The sequence below is a fragment of the Lagopus leucura genome, unplaced genomic scaffold (genome assembly GCF_019238085.1).
Source record: "Lagopus leucura isolate 7727_CA_CO unplaced genomic scaffold, USGS_WTPT01 Super-Scaffold_100001, whole genome shotgun sequence".
In the NCBI taxonomy this organism is placed as follows: Eukaryota; Metazoa; Chordata; class Aves; order Galliformes; family Phasianidae; genus Lagopus; species Lagopus leucura.
The window spans coordinates 68,749,385-68,762,282 of record NW_024962262.1 but is presented as its reverse complement, the minus strand read 5'-3'; the positions used below and the strand labels follow the sequence as shown (position 1 = coordinate 68,762,282).

Below are 12,898 nucleotides of genomic sequence, written 5' to 3'. Positions count from 1 at the left end.
TCTTCATCATTAATCAGATTTGTATCTTTGATTTTCTTATTTTGTAGTGAAAAGAAAAAAAGAAGGACCACTCTTGTACTAAAAACTCATTTTCCATTTTTTTTTCCAAAGTGACATTACTAAGGAGTTCAGTGAATGTTTACAAATAATTATTACATATTTCTTAAAATATGGAAAAATAAACAAATTGCTTTTTCTTTTGATAAAATGTTATGTCACAGTAAAATTATTTAGCAGCTATTCTATTATTTATAGAAGAAAACATATATGCTGCCTACGTCACAATTTTAGTTTTTTCTTCTGTGTGTTGCCATTTTTGAGAGACCATGAATACATCTAAAATGAAAGGGCTCTGACACATGAACACAGATGAAATTTCTACTGTTGAAGATTCTTCTTCAAGATAATTCCTATTCCACTCCTATTCATTTCTTCAACAATTTTATTTTTATGCAATGTCAGAAAAAGAATCTGAACAATGCGTTAGACCAAACTGAGATACGTAAGACAACTAATTTTCTCCTAGAAAATAAGTGGTAACCAAAACCTAATTTGAAGAGCAACCATTCATCAGAAACAGAACCTAGTATTATGATTTCAATATATCTCGTTTGTATTTTCTAAATGCAAATTATAAACAGGGGAATCGCCAAAGATGCATTCATGAATACAGTTGGAACACAGCTTCAGAAATGGATAGATTCCAAGAAAATGTTTTGGAATGACCAGATACTATGACTATCAGGGCACTGTAGAAACGGGGTGGAAAGGGAAGCACATAAACAATAAAAGATGATACGCTAACATTAGCATAAAATTACATTCCAGTTCCAGTGCCCAAAAGCACAACACAGACATTATAAACACACAGATCTTAAATTCCACACCCCATGTATTTCCAGTTATCCAAATGTGTTCTGGCAACAACAGACTAGGAATAACGAAAAGCTCAAAAACGGAACATACATAACGTCTTGGTCTAGAAGTCTTTTTAAACAAAGTAAGACAATAAGAGATATTTTCACATGTGCAACTTGGAAACCTGCAAAATAGAATACACGCATAGCAACCTCTACCCTGTTCAGTTCAGGCTTCTTTGCAGAAGAGAAGATAACAAAATTGTGCAATGTTATTTGGAGATTCAATAACTGTGATTCAAGACCAGATCACCATACCAGTTGAGAAGAATAATCGAAAAATCCTTAATCACTACTGCATCACAACTGCAAAATTCATCACAACCACAGAAAAATATGCCAGATAACTAAAACTTCTTCAATCTTCGAAGAATTTAATTTCCTCTTCTGACATCTATTAAAGTTCACAATACAGGTGAGTTATACACTCAGAATATTGATGTATCTGTTATTTTGATTCAAAGTGCTAACAATACTCAACATTGAAAGCATATGACAAGACCAAAATACAAGTGATTTGTCCAAATGCACTAATATATCAAATTTACGTACAGCTTTCAAGTTGTTCCTGCCCCAGTAAAATAAAAATCCACTATTACTGTTCTTCCCTGGTTCCATGGCTGGTTTTCTAATTTTTCTCATTCTTATTTTCGTTTGGCCTTACAAAGCATTTGAAACTGACCTTATAAACATGCTAAGATACCACTGTCTTCTCAATATGAATCAGGGTAAGATTTAAGATTTCATAATAATTTACTGTCAACATAAAGATGCAAACTCCAAAAATTTCAGAATGAAAATTCTGAAAAGTCAGCATGAAGCACATTCATCTGTTCTGAAAGACTATAGCTCTAATTTAATGTAACACCATAAGCACTGCTTGTTCATTATTTATTAGGTTTGCCCTAATAATTAAAAAATACTTTTTAATCTGGTCTTGAAGCTGGATGTGACTTTCACAAGGACTAGAAGATAATACAGTGGCTCACGTAAGCAGTAGTTTCCCGCCACTCATTCAAGGTGAGTTACACATGAAGTTCATTACTTCAGTAACTGACTTTTCTGCCTCTATTGCAGAATACCATCAAGCTCAACATGCAGCCAAGTCTAATTGGCAACAGCCAATATCAAAGGCTACAACAGTTTACTGCTTATAAGGACCAAGAAAGATCACGAGGGTTGCATTGCAACACGAAATTTCCATCAAAAAATGTGCTTTTCCTTGACATTGTAAGATTCTGTGACTCTGCATACTCTGACTTAAGAAATTTGTTTTCGTTTGACTCTGTTACTTGCTTCTGAATAGAAGTATATCACAATCTGTCCTGTTTTTTTCTGTAAACTTTTTTTGTTTAATTTAATGCTTGCTATTCAAGACCTTGCCATAAATAGCTGCTGATGGGAAAGAAAAACCAACACTTTTTTTCCTCCAAACATTTTTCCATAAAGAACAGAAACCTATGGAAAAGACTGTAAGAAGAGTTCCTCAGAATCTTCACAATTCCTCAGAACTCATTCTAAAATTCATTCTTCGGCTTTGAATATCTAAACGTAGTTTTTATGTTATCAGATCCCTGTCTTCACAGAAATCTACAAGAAAGTTGCAAGCTGAAACACACTGTACCTCAAAATTGAATCTGAACGTCAGTCTCTTTCGTTCTACAGCAATGCCGCTAAAAATCATACAAATTGGAAATGTAGTTTCCAAGTTGGTGTCGTTTGCATTTTCTACAACCCATTCAGAATGTTAAAATGTTTCATACCAACCACTAGATGGCTCAAATATCTCTTTCCATTTTTATAAGCTTATGTAGTTAAAAAAGACTGTAGGGCTTATATTGTGGATTTTGCTACTCACAAGTACTCCTTTAAACTGAGCAAAATTTCAGTTACATTTAACAACATACATTTTACTGACAGGTAACTCAGGAGACAAAAAGTTATCTTCTGTACCATTCTATGTAACTGAATTTCTGACATGAAAAACCTATTTATTGGAGACCAATGTCAACTGAAGGCACTGAACGGGTTTTAAAACGACTGCACAGCATAACTATCATTCTGTGAAATCATAAGAAAATTTGAGAAGAATATATCTACCAGCTGATACCAAATCAGTTATTTAATTACCAGATTAAACAATGAAATACAGCATGGACTTCCTACAGCAGAATTTCTGTGGATATTTTTGTTGAGGAAAATGATCAAATGTAATGCCAAGAGGCATGTTAAAAAGAGGATGCTTTCCACAAAACTTCTTAATCTTAACAGCGTCATTCCAGTGTGACATTCCAGAGAACGAGCTCTCGTTCTCTCCAACATGGCATAAATTACTCTGGAAGAGACCTGGCTGTGATATCCCCTACCTGTAAGAGCAGGCTTTCCAGTGTCAGTTGTCTTCTCTGAGGAGTTAATTTTATTTTACAGAAGAGTTCAGCTGGAAGAGACTATCAAAGATCACTGAGTTCAGCAGCCCGACCACTTCAGCGCTAACCAGAAGTTGAAGCATATTACTGGGGGCACTGTACAAATGCTTTCTGAGCAATGACAAGAATGGAACATCAACCACCCCTCTAGGAAGACATTCCAATCTTTGACCACCCACTCAGCAAAGAAAATTTACTTCATTTTTTTAATATCTGCAATTAAATAATAAATTTTATGAAAATTGTATTGTTGTAGATAATTTCATCTTCAGACTGCGTTTAAAAAAAATCAGCCTTTCTTGAAAATCTTACTTCAAATAAGAGGTCATCAGATACAAGTTATGTTAGAGAGGAATTTCTTCAAGAAAAATGAAAAGCGACATACAAAATATAAGTTTAAGTAGTTCTCTAAAGTAATGGAAAACTGTTGTTTATTAAGTTGTTAGGGGAAGAACTACACTTAGATCTAGAAAATTAAATCTAATTGACTTACATTAGTGTCTTATGGAAAAAATGTAAATGTGGGGCTGGTATTAAATTTTCATTCATTTTTAATGAATTTGAAGTGAAAGCGAATAGATGTATTCCCAAACAGAAAACAAACTGAATGCTAGAAATTTATAAGTACTTAAAAAACCATCTTGATTACAGAGCTATGATAGCAGGTAGAATTTCATGTGGTACTTTGAGCTTTTTAAACTGAAGCATTATTTAAAATTATTTGTCTACAGCACCTCATGTATACATAGTTGATGTCTGAGAAGTTAATCTGAGTATCAAAAGAAGAAAACAGTACAGAAAGTTTAGACACCAAAAAAAACCCTACAGCAATTTAATAAAGATACAGAAGACTATACTGAGAAATATGTTGCTGTATGAAAGGTAAGCATAGTTCAACTTGACATTTTGCTAGAATCTAATCATCCTCTTCTTAAACACGGAACAGCAGAATGAAATTCCAGATAAATGATAGAAGCGTATATGAGAATTGCTTCCAGAGGAGACAGGAAGGAGGATGAATCAACATATATGATGTAAAAAGAAATTCTGCAAACTTTTAGTACAAGAATAAGAGGGTATCCACTCACACCAAGGCGAAGCTGTTGTAGTTTAAAATTAATCTGCAGAACTTAACTTTGCAAGGTATCTTTAAATAAGTGCTCCCTAGAGTCATATAAAAGGATGTCGTATTAACACAGAGGAGAAAATCTCTGTAACATAAAATTGGTGAACTGGCTGTCTTCTTTTTTCCTCTCTTCCTTCTCCTTCAGGCTATTGGCTAGCTGTGTAAGTAATCAAGTTTAGCAATAAAGTGCCCCAGAGGAAAAGATTTTAAAGATAACAACGTTGAGAGGTTTCTTCTAACTTTCCCTTTTAAGATACGGTAATAGCCAGAATTAAGGAGACTTACAAATTTAAAAACATTCAGGTTCTTGCTTTAGCACAGCTGTGATGTTTCTGGAAGCAGTTCAGAGTTGATTTTCCAGAAGTTAAATGACTGACAGAAATAATAAGCAATATCAGGCACAGCAACAGTGATGTAATAGTAAGAAGAAGAGGAATTAGTGAGGGGAAGAAGACTGAGTTGTAGCACAAATGAAGAAAGAGCTAAGTAGTGCACCAAGGAACAGCAAAGAGAGACAAGAGAGAGTGAAAGAGGTGTCCTACCATTTGCCTTGCCCATATTTTTTTGTTTTGTCTTTAAAAATTGAAGGCTCTTAAACTCACTACTATATATATATTCACTGAGTGGGCTGAAAATTTACTGAGGTATGGTCTTCTGTTAAAAAATGATGATTTGATGGAAATGAAGTATTCTGTGGGAATGGTTGGTGGGCTGCCCAGCTGCTTTGCTTTGCTCTTGGCTGCTGGCCATCTTGTCTGCTCCCCCAGCTGCCTGTCATGTGGGCCTGCTGGCTCGTCTGTTGTATCCTATTTTAAGTATTTGTACATTCTAACAAATAAAACACCAAATCACCAATTAGAATCCCAATTAGCGATTACTACTAAACCAACTACTGTTTTAATTAGAAAATCATTTTCAGTAATAATTGATATCTAACTAGCAACCATTTATCAACGATCTGGTATTTCTCTGCTTTAAATAATGACCTTAAAAATTACATTTTAATATTTCATATATTTATAATAAAAACAAATATTAAATATATACACATATATCCAAACTATGCTATCCAGTTAAACTGTATTTTATAATGTTAGTGACTCATATTAAAAAAACAACTCAAGGTTGAAGCAAGTAGTAAGATTTTTTTTTTTATTTTATTTTTTGCTTAAGGCTGATATTCAGCATTTTGTTCCAAATGTGGGATTTTGTTCAGTTTGCAGTTTACAGAACAAACTGTTTTCAACTAGCACTAATGAAGCCTGCGGAAATGAAAAGCTTCTGCCTGTTGTCCTTCAGCTCCTCCTATCCTTCTTTTTCCCACTTGTCTTTGTGTGCTTACACACCAACTGGAATTCCTCTGGTTTTCCTGGAGGAGCACCCTGAACGACGTCTTGTCCCCTGTGACATCTTTTTCAGGCAAGATGAGCAAATGCTTGCTTTATATTTGCACTGATGGGTTAAATCTCTCTTCCCAACGAAGAGAAGCTGATTTACTTCTGTATACTTGGTCTGGAAACTCTTCTCCAGTAAATATTCTCTGTGATATTCCTTGAGGTTTTAAGCTTTGAGAAGTATCACTTTCTATGAAATTGATTCAACGGTGGCTAACAGCCGGGGGGAAAAAAAAGAAAAAAAAAAAAAAGCAATATACAGGTAAAAACTGAAACTGTAGGGAATTTGGTTAAAAATTCAATGTTAAACGTTCCAATTAAACAGAATTCTCTATTCAACTCTGTTGCAGTTACTGCCCAGCACAGCATGAAGTAAGATTCATGACAACAGCAGATGCTACAGACACTTTGCATCTTAGTTTTTGTGGCTGTTTTCTTCCATTGTTTTTTTCAGCTGTCTCCTTGTATGTATTTGTATCACTTTGTAGTCACTCCTGCCTCGTTAAATTCAGCTTGTCCACTCCCATTTTATGTGGAGTGTCTCAGGTAGAGCTGTAATAATTAATGATTTTAAGGCTTTTTTCCTTGTGGTTCATGATAATGATTCTCCAGTAGTAAGAAAGTGACAGAGGAATAATGGTGTATCTTGTAAACTCAGGGGGACTCCTACCTTTGCTGGAAAAGGATGGAAAAAATGGCAAATGAAGAACACAGCATTCCATGCTCACTGTTCTATTTCATAAAATATTTTGAAGATGATGGGTATAAATAATGATGACCTGTATTCCATATAAAAGTGAATAAAACATTTTAAGAAAACTATCCAAATGTCATCTTCCAAAAAAAAAAAAAAATATATAGTTGCAATAATGCATGCAAAAGGAAGATTGACTGGCAGCTGAACTTACTGATTTGTGAAACTGTGGTTTCATTATTCGTGAGTGAAGTGTTTAATCTGTCATACTTCTTATGTATCAAGTATATATGGAGCAGTTTTCTAAATGATGAAGGATGCAGCTAGAGAGATGCTAAAGAATGGCCAAATAAGACAGAAACCTTTAAACTGCAATGAGTTCACTTAAAAGACTGCTTTTACAGTACTGCTATAACTAATATATTATAGATAACATATATATAAAGTACTACTATAACTTTGCAATTGAGTTTACTATATTATGAGCAACTTCTGATGATTTAAAATTAGTTTAAAGCTCATTTTAATGCAAAACACTGGTAACTTCTTGAATTTTTTAAAACCCTCTGTGGTTTCCCTGCCTGTGATGTTGATAAATGTATACGTGAATTAAGGAAAATGCATTTGCCAGTTTTCCTCCACAGGTACTGTTGTTTTTTTGACAATACTTACTCCGAAAAGATAAAAAATCTGACAGTCAAGACTGTAGTTATTTGCTAAGGTATTAAACTAATGAATTTTGTTACAAATGCCGGACTATGTCACAGGAATAATAACTTTTATATATTAATTATATATTATATTTTATATATTAATTGTTTTCACACTGCTGAGTTGCAGGCACATGATCTTTAACAGTTTTAAACTGTTGGTGATTATTGCTCAAGAAACAGAGTTTTAGCAAGTATGATTTATCCAGCTTTATTTTAGAAATCTTTTATAAATCTAATCATTTTCAAGGTACTAGAAAATTTCTTGAAGACTCTGAATAAACCACAGTTAATACCACACATTTGTAATATACCACTTGCAGGGATTTTCGTCTTTTTGCAGATGCAGAGAATTGGAGAACATGTTGATAGGTAGTTAAACCATGAAAATTAACTTTATTTTCAGGGTAACAGAGCACTGGAACAGGCTGCCCAGAGAGGCTGTGGAGCCTCCTTCTCTGATGATACTCAAAACCTGTCTGGACACTTTCCTGTGTAACCTACTGTAGGGAACCTGCCTTAGCAAGGGGCATAGAGTAGATGATCTCTAGAGGTGCTTTTCAACTCCTACAACAATTCCAAATTCAGTGAGCCTGTCAGCTCCCAAAGGCCTATAGTTATTTATGCATAAGAGCCTGAGTGGCATATTTTGTGGCATATATTTGGAGAACGGTATGTGGTCTCCAGGGAATGGTTGCTATATACTGAGTAGCGTCAGGATCAACTATTAGGGACAATAGTGTGAAAGCTTCAGCTTTTTTTTCAGTATAGAAACAAACAAATTCACATACTTGGATCATAAAAGAAAGGCTCTTTTGCTTTGAGCAGGTGGCTGACAGACCCTGTGATTACAGAACATAACCTAAGCTGCAAAATCTTGCATTCCTGTTAAGGTTTTCTAAAAAGCAGTGGCCCCATGCCCACACATCTTTTCTGTATAGCCATGTGATCTATGCGGCCCAGACTGCAAGTTCCACGAGGACTTGAGCAGCAGGGGAAGTGGCCCTTGGAGTCCTGCTGGAAGCAACTTTAATATGCCAAAGACTTGGATTCCTGGTGGTAGCATGCAAACGGAAAGTAAAGAGTAGTCTTATACATGTGCTCATCTTAACCTTTTTCCATATTCTTCCTTCGGACTTCTGCTAACCAACTGCATGGGGACACTGTTGCTCCTGTTATGCTTTTTATTTACAGATTTATTTCAGAGTATGGTAGGATATACTCCTAAGTTCTGTTCAAATACTGCTGAGCTTTTAATAAACATCACAATATTACTCCAAGAACATTTGGCCCTGCCAGTTACAGTCATGAAGAAACTACATATTTGCCTACATATATCAAAGGTTACAGACCTGCATGGGAAAGGCTGACAGGCCACCTTCAATTTCTTGTTTTTCATTCATCTTGTACTGATCAACAGAATTTGATTTCTCTGACATTTCACTTCTCCGTGACTGTGTAGGTAGGATTTCACTCTCTTTTTCCAAAAATTCACTGTAAGTTTGATAGACATTTTCGTTGTACTAGTATAGGCTGAAAGAGCTACATGCTTCAGTTGCATTTCATTTTTCTCCTTGCACATTTGCAGTTGTTCGGACAGAGCTACACAATGAACTTGACAGGGAAACAGATCCAGTTAAAAATAATTATCTGGATATTAATAACTCGTATCAATTCTGGCAGCCACTGACTATAGCACTCTAGAAATGGTAGCACTGGCAAAGATGTGAGAAGCAGTGCTAGACAGGGACTGTTTATAAATCAGCAACGGTACAAAACTATGACAAAAGTATTCCTTTACATTTTCAAGCTGCAAGGTCTCAACGTTGATCACAGGCTGCTCTGACTCTTTAATTTCTTATTCTATGTGTCAGTGCAGATGAACACATGTAAGCATAACTTCTTTGTCTATTTTTGTATTTATAAAACACAAAATTTGAATTAATTACTAGGTCTCAGCTGCTGGTGGCTGATCAAGTCTGCTACAGGTGAAAGTATCTTTATACAGACACAGTAGCTAGACATTTCTAGATTCAGTCTAAGATGGTAATTTTTCTGTCTAAACATGAGTATGTTCACAAAGATGGTACACAGAACAGATGCATTTTTTTGAATTTGTGTTGATAGATAAGATGTTACTGTGGTGATCTAATTTGATCTTTATGCCATGGCTACATGTTTGAAAATGGAGAAAAAAGCTTTACTGTGAATTTGGCCTGCAGAGCACAGTGCAATGTTGCACATGTATCTCCACGTGCAGCAAAAGAGAAGTTATAAACCAGTTATTTGGTTTAATAGAGATGTTTAGTGAGAGAGGTGGTTTACTTCTTTCTTGATTGCTCAAACAGAACAAGACTGAAAAGTCTTCAGCATGTTAATTCAGAAAACGCGCTCAGTAAAACAAAGATCATTCCAGCCAAGCAAACTGCTTCAGTCTCTCTTGTCCACCTAAACCCCTTCAAATAGAGAATCCTGCTGGGATGGAATAAAGCAAAAAAGTCTGCTTTATTTATTTTTGCTGAAATGAAGTGGGAGTTACTACACCAATAATTTAATACAACTTAGTTATATATACTATATATACATAATACTCAAACTTACGAGTCGATGAGTATTTTGTGGAACTCAGTTTCATTCAGAGTTCCATGTTGTAATTCTTGTATATGGCCAATCATCCTTTCTAAATGCAGCGTCCAACAAAGTGACTCGCGAGTAGAACTACGCTTCTGGTTTTAGAGTAGCTCAGCAACTCAGTCCAGCAAATTGCTGCTCATCTCACATTTGACTGACACAGCATAGAGACAGGAATCTTTGTTCCACTTACCACAAAGTAATGCTCTGTCAACATGGAAGATCACATTCTTCCAAATAATTGGAAAACTGTCAACTACTTTCTTTCAGCAGCCAGAACAGATGAGTTACCACGACAAGGAGCAAGACAACGCTCCAATACCTCAGTGATTCACTACGTTGCAGCCAAAGAACAAAGCAAAGTCATTCCTGGTACCTGCACTCTGAACTGGAGACAAGAATATCTTAAGACACACACACACACAACATCTCTTAGTTTGTGTGTACATGCTGCGAGAATGGGGGGGGAGAAGAGAGGGAAGGCTGAAAAGATAAGAACTAGAACCCAAAGAAAAGATAAAATCAATGTTTAAAGAGGTTAGTTAACAGTGAACATAGAAAGATACCACATGAATTTAAATTTGCATGACTATGTCAAACACCAGAATTAATAAAAGCGCTCAATATTAGCATTAAAAAAAATCTAAAATATCAATTGTGTTTCTTTAGATGCTTTTATTTCTCCAAAGCAGCTTGTGATATTCATTCTCAATTCAAAACTACTTGTCTTCCTGTAGCATCATGTATCCAGATTTGTCTTGAGCTCAGAAATGACATTAATTACCCGTTTGCTGTAGACTCCTCTTCCTCTAAGCCTAGCTCAGAAGTACTCTCCTGCAAGGAGTATCTGAATGCTCTCTTTCTATGAAAGCAAGTGGTATAGACAACATGATCAAGGAAAGTTTTTAACATCCATGCACAAGAATGGGGCTATTCAGCCTGGGCAAGAGAAGCTCTTGTGGATCCTTGTAGCAGCCTTCCAGTACCTGAAGGGGGCCTGGAGGAAAGCTGGGGAGAAACTTTTTATAAGGGCACACAGCAGCAGGATAAGGAGAAATGGTTTTAAACTGGAAGGCAGTAGATTTAGACTAGATATTAGCAAGAAATTCTTTACTGCGAGGGTGGTGAGACACCAGAACATGTTGCCAGTGAGGTTGTGGATGCTCCTTCCCTGGAAGCATTCAAGGCCAGGCTGGATGGGATTATGAGTAAGGTCTACTGGGAGGTGTCCCTGTCTGCAGCAGGGAAGTTAGAACTGGTAGATCTTAAAGGTCTCTTCCAACCCGAATCATTCTATGAAGGATAAAATTTTGGAAAGAAAAAGGCTGACATCCCACTGAAAGACATACTGCCTGAGAATAGCAAAGACAAAGTGCCTTCCAGATGAGCTTTTCTTCCAAATTTTATTATAAATTTCAGACAGAGGGCTCTGTTTGCTTAAATTCTGAGATCAGAAACAAAACTGAGACAGTTATAATGCTCCATTATGAACGGAATGGATGATTTCACTTATGTTATTATATTTTTATGGATTTCAGAGACAGAACAGGATAAAGTGTGCTGACATCCTTATACAGCTCCACAGAGTAATTTGCTCTAGACAGCGTTCAATGATTATATTTCATCAGAAAATCATTCTTGTTCTCCAAAATGGAAATAGTATGTCACCAAATGGAAACGTAACTCAAACTCTTGTGTAGATAGGGAGTGATGGAAAGCTTTCAAAAAAAAAAAAAAATATATATATATATATATATATATATATATATATATATCTCACAGTAATATGAACTTTTAAAAAGTTGCTGCTCAGAGTAACTTCACTTATTTTCAACTATTATTTTAAGTCTTCCCCTCCCAAGAATACATTTCCCAACCTCCAGTGATTTGTGGTGCAGAAGACTCCAAAGCCAAATAAAATGTCTTAGTATTTAATTGCTCTTAATGGATTTTTCTTCCCTGAATTTGTCAACTTGCTCTTTGAGATCATTAGAACATTGAAAGTCTGCAGCATTCTGCAAAACTGATGCAACTTTCAACAAAATCAGTGAAATGAAAACTTCCAGAAGCTGCAATAAGCCAAGTTTCCTGCAGATCAGTTGACAACAGAATATAAAACACCACCATCAGACCAGTTCTGTTTAAAGAGATCCCTCTTGCTCTGCAACCATTATAGATCTCCATCCTTTAGTTAAAATGAAAATAGTAATAGTGAATGACAATGTTTATGTTCCTCATTCCAAAAATAACAATCAAGTCAATGGCATAGATGACTGAACGCCCTCTCCCAACACACATATTTTCTATTAAACATTTATCAGATGCTGCTTGATTTATCCCCCTTCTACCATGCTTACCAGGACTGGGATAATTCTTCCAGCTTTCTTAGTTTCATTAAGAGTTCACAAAGTTGGGAACAGATCTTTGTCTGATCCCAAGAACCAGAGCCCAAACTATAAATAAAAGAAATGGATCCCAATTTCACTGTCAGGGAGTGGAGAAGAAAAGGTATACATATATTAAAATCCTCCAATCAAAGCAAGAATCACATAACTCACAAACAAACACACATTACACAGCATCTATGTAGCTATGATATCTAATAATGATGATATTGTTATCTTTCTGATGAGCCTGAGAATTCAGAAAGAAGCAGCTAGAATAACTCCTTAAATGATAGGCTTACACAGAAAGAAAAAACACTAGAGTTAAGCTAAGCAAAGAAGACTGAATGAGGAAGGAAACCAGGAACATTTCTTTTGTCTGGTATTATCAGATAAAATTTAATCAAGAAACCTTCCAGCCTAGCAGAATAAATACCAGGCTAGGAAGAAAAAACAAGGTGGAAGCTCTGAACTGCCTACTGTTTCTACCATATCTGGGATGTCAGATCTCTCATCCCTGGGGGTGTTCAAGGCCAGGTTGGATGGGGCTCTGGGCAGCCTGGTCTAGTATTAGATATGGAGGTTGGTGGCCCTGCATGTGGCAGGGGGGTTGGAA

General features: G+C 35.8%; 1 protein-coding gene across 8 annotated transcripts in view; it reads right to left on the bottom strand.

The window, feature by feature from the left end:
* Positions 1-12,898, bottom strand: part of KDM6A (lysine demethylase 6A) — a 113,737-nt gene that overhangs the window by 79,448 nt on the left and 21,391 nt on the right. The window lies entirely within an intron of this gene.